Raw genomic sequence first — 5,145 nt, forward strand, 5'->3', positions numbered from 1 at the left:
AGAGGCCGATGAAAAGGCCTATGCCCAGGGTATGGCCGACGTCGCAGAGGATTATAAACTTCAAGTCAGGCAGGCATGCAACAGGGGATTTTTCCTTGGTTGGATGTCCCTGATAAAAAAACTTGATCTTCCTGTTGACTCGCCCTTTCGTAAGGCTGATGCCATTCCTTTACCATTTCCTCCTCCAAGTCAGGTTGAATCAGAGACTGAGGCTGATGCCGAAGATGAGGATGAAGGAAAAAATGATAATGAGGCCTTGGTGAGAAAACCCAAGGATGCTGCTGAAGCTAAGTCCCCTCCTCCTGCTGAGCAAGTGATGGGTTTAACCTTGGAGGAGGAGGGTGATGAGGTTGGGGGGGGGGGCACCCAAGGAAATTGCCATCGGGAAACTATCATCCGACCTTCTTTTGGCTGAAAGAAATCTAGACAATACGTTTGCTGAGATTGATGCTGAGATTGAAGCAGAAAAGTTTGCCGAGGAGGTTCCACCAGAATCGTCCGAGGTCCCAGTCCCTGCAGCGGCTAACACTGAAGAATCTTGAAAAAATGTCTTTTATACTTTTCTCTTCTTTTTCTGCACTTTGCAATTTGTACTCTCTTTTAATTTCTGGACAATGAAAAACTCCTTCTTATGGCCGGCGTAACCTTTTCTCTATGTAACTGCAACTGTTCCTTCTATGAATGTTTTTAATCTTCTGATGTTCTGTTGATTGCTTCTGCAAAGCTCTATACTTAGAAATTTTTGCATGCTTTTTCATTTTGCTTCCTTTGTGTAATCTTCTCGGGGTTATATACCTCGGGTATAACAATAAAACTTTTACTTCGGCAAGATACTGACCTGCAAACTTTTCATAAATTTTAACAAGTATAAACATATACTACTTAATGTAAACTTTGCAAGTTTCTTCTCAAGTTTCAATAAGTATTAAACAGTGATCTCGGTCTATCATACTTGTAAATTGCTACAAATTTCAACAAGTAGTAAACAATATACTTAGCCTTTACTTCAACCTGTAAATTTCTGTATACCTCAGCGGGTGATCATATGTCGGCTTAACATAAACTTGTAAATTGCTACAAATTTCAACAAGTGTTAAGCATCTTCCTTAGGTTTAAGCAACCCATATATTGCTATGAGAACTTAAGCAATAACCTCGGCTTAACTTCAACTTGTAAATTGCTACAAATTTCAACAAGTGAAGATAAGGAATCGGCTTAATTCCAACTTGTAAATTGCTACAAATTTCAACAAGTGAATTAAGGAATAATCTCGGCTTAACTTCAACTTATAAATTGCTACAAATTTCAACAAGTGAAGATAAGGAATCGGCTTAATTCCAACTTGTAAATTGCTACAAATTTCAACAAGTGAATTAAGGAATAATCTCGGCTTAACTTCAACTTGTAAATTGCTACAAATTTCAACAAGTGAAGATAAGGAATCAGCTTAATTCCAACTTGTAAATTGCTACAATTTTCAACAAGTGAATTAAGAAATAATCTCGGTTTAACTTCAACTTGTAAATTGCTACAAATTTCAACAATTGAAGATAAGGGATCAGCTTAATTCCAACTTGTAAATTGCTACAAATTTCAACAAGTGAATTAAGGAATAATTTCGGCTTAACTTCAACTTGTAAATTGCTACAAATTTCAACAAGTGAAGATAAGGAATCAGCTTAATTACAACTTGTAAATTGCTACAAATTTCAACAAGTGAATTAAGGAATAATCTCTGCCTTTTCTCTGCCCCCAATGTGAACCTGAGTTTGACTTGGGTTCACATTAATTATGTCTTCAATAAACATCAATGCATAACTTTCTCAATCATATGTGTTGAAAGAATTCTGAAAAGACTTTATTGATGATATCGACCAAAATATGATGTACATCTAATGATAGAAAAATTTCAAATTACAAGTATTCCAAGGTCTGGGCAATGCTTTGCCCTCATTGTCCTCAAGCCGATAAGCTCCATTGCCTAATACTGAAGTAATTCTGTAGGGTCCTTCCCAGTTTGGGCCAAGCTTGCCTTCCCTGGGATCCTTCTTGTTCCCGACGACTTTTCTCAGGACTAGGTCGCCGACTTGAAAATCTCTTGGATTGACCTTCTTGTTGTAAGCTCTGGCAAGCTGTTGCTGGTATACTGCAAGCTGAATTGCAGCTTTCTCTCTTCGTTCTTCCAATAAATCCAGATCTCAGGCTAAGAGTACGTCATTGGTGCCATTCTTTACTCTCTGGGTTCTGATCCCTGGGATGCCGATCTCCAATGGGATGACTGCTTTTGTGCCATAAGCCATGGCAAAGGGGGATTCTCCTGTTAATCTTCTCGGCGTAGTCCGATATGCCCAAAGTACGTTAGGCAATTCGTTTACCCATTTTCCTTTTGCTGCCTGCAGCCTTTTCTTTATTCCATCCAGAATTACTTTGTTGGATGCCTCTGCTTGCCCATTGCTTTGAGGAAAACTTGGTGTTGAGAAATAATTCTTGATCTTGAATTTTGCACAAAAGTTCTTGATGAGTTTGCTGTCAAACTGTGTTCCGTTGTCGGCAACTATTACTCTTGGAATCCCAAATCTGGTGATAATGTTTCTCCATATAAAATTCTTGACGTCCACATCTCGGATTTTGGCAAGAGGTTCTGCCTCTATCCATTTTGTAAAGTAGTCTGTCGCTACCAGCAAGTATTTTCTTTGCCCAGTTGCCTGGGGAAGTTGTCCAACCAGATCCATCCCCCATTGGGCAAATGGCCAAGGGCTGGATACTGGGTTTAGGTTGGCAGCTGGCTGATGTATCAAAGGTGCAAACCTTTGGCATTGTTCACACTTCTTCACATAGGCTTCGGCATCCTTTTGCATGTAGGGCCACCAATACCCCTGGGTAATGGCCCTGTGGGCTAATGATCTGCCCCCAGCATGGCTTCCACAAATTCCTTCATGAATTTCGTAAAGAAAATCTTCAACCTGCAAAGGGTGTACGCACCTTAAAAGCGGCCCAGTGAAGGACCTTCTGTAGAGATAGCCTTCTGCTGTTAGACTGAATCTGGCCGACTTCAGTCTGATTTTATGTGCTTCCTTATGGTTTTCTGGCAGCTTCCCCTCTTTTAGGAATGCAATGATTGCATCCATCCAGCTTGGTCCCAAGTCCACGCACATTGCTTCTTGTTCGGTGCTCTGTTTATCTATGCTCGGGGCCGACATGTAGTCGATCATAATTGTCCTTGTTCTTCCAGTTTGAATTGAACTGGCCAGGTTAGCCAATGCGTCGGCGTGGGTGTTGTCATCTCGGTTAACTTGGAGTAATCTGCAGTTCTGAAATAGGGCTGCCAATCTGATGACTTCCTTTACATATGCCGACATTCTTTCGTCTCTGGCTGCAAATTCTCCTGTTGACTGGTTAACAATGAGTTGTGACAATGAGTTGTGAATCACAAAAAACAATTACCTCATCTGTCTCTTCTGCTGCTGCCAGCTTTAGCCCTGCAATTAATGCTTCATATTCTGCTTCATTGTTGGAGGCTTTGAACCCCAAACGGATGGACTGTTCTACTATTTCTCCATCTGGAGATATCAGCAGTACTCCTGCCCCTGCTCCCTGGCGGTTTGAACTTCCATCGACGAATAGTCTGAATGAATCGCCGATGTAGATGCTGCAGGGTCTGAGCTTCTCTTTCTCTTGCTTTTTTGTCTTTGGCTGGGATTCTTTTTGCTTGTTGGGACAATGCTCATCTTGGCTCGACGGAGCCTGATGTGCGATGGCTTCAGGTGTGAGTTCTGCAACGAAGTCGGCCAAAACTTGGCCCTTTATTGCTGTTCTCGGCCTAAACTCCAGGTCAAACTGGCCCAGGGTTACTGCCCATTTTGCTATCCTTCCTGTTAAGTCTCCTTGTTGCAACAAGGACTTCAGTGGGTGCTCTGTTAGGACCACAATCTTGTGTGCCTGAAAGTAATGGCTCACCTTCTTTGAAGCCATTACTAAGGCCAGCATTAATTTTTCCAATGGTAGGTATCTTGTTTCTGCGTCGGCCAAAGTTTTACTTACATAATAAACAGCCTTTTGTTCTCCTTTTTCCTCTCGGATTAGCACTGCACTGACTGCGTGTTCTGAGACTGCTAAGTACAAAAACAGTTCCTCCCCTGGTACTGGGTTGGAAAGAACCGGAGTTGTGGTCAAGTACTTTTTTAGGTCGGTTAAGGCGGCTTCACATTCTTCTGTCCATAGGAAGTCTGTGGCTTTTTTTACCAGGTTGAAGAAGGGTCTGCACTTATCTGAGCTTCTGCTGATGAATCTGTTTAGGGCTGCGGCCCTTCCAGTAAGCACTTGAACTTGCTTTGCCGATGTCGGGCTCTGTAAGTCCAGGATGGCCTTGATTTGGTCTGGGCTGGCCTGCCCTTTCTTGTTACCAGATATCCTAAAAATTTACCTGATCCAACTCCAAAGGCGCACTTCAAGGCGTTGAGTCGGAGTCGATATCTTTTGAGTATGTCAAAGACCTCTTTTAGGTCGGCAAGATGACCCTTTGATTCCTTGGTCTTCACGACCATGTCGTCGATGTAGACTTCTACTGTTTTGCCAATCAGGTGCTTAAACATCTTTGTCACTAACCTCTGATAGGTTGCTCCTGCATTTTTCAACCCAAAAGGCATTACCTTGTAACAGTACAGGCTTTTAGGGGTGATGAACGCGGTCTTATCCTCGTCTGGAGGGTACATGGCAATCTGGTGGTACCCTCTGTATGCATCCAAAAAACTCATCCTTTCATGTCCTGAAGTGGCGTCTACCAGTTGGTCGATTTTGGGCAGAGGAAAGCTGTCTTTGGGGCAAGCTTTGTTGAGGCTGGTAAAGTCTACACAAACCCTCCATTTGCCATTCTTCTTTTTTACTACTACTGTATTGGACAACCATGTTGGGTACTGAACTTCTCGGATGGCCCTGGCCTCCAGGAGTCTGTCTACCTCTTCTTCTACTGCTTCGACGTGCATCAACGTCGGTCTTCTGGCTCGTTGAATCACAGGTTTTGCCGATCTGTCGACATTCAGTCTGTGGCAAGTGACCTCGGGGTCAATGGTTGGCATTTCATAAGGTGTCCAAGCGAACGCCTCTATGTTTGCCCTTAAAAAATCTTCCAGTTCTTTCTCTTCTTCT

The sequence above is a fragment of the Camellia sinensis genome, chromosome 9 (assembly GCF_055761805.1).
Source record: "Camellia sinensis isolate YWXY chromosome 9, ASM5576180v1, whole genome shotgun sequence".
Lineage (NCBI taxonomy): Eukaryota > Viridiplantae > Streptophyta > Magnoliopsida > Ericales > Theaceae > Camellia > Camellia sinensis.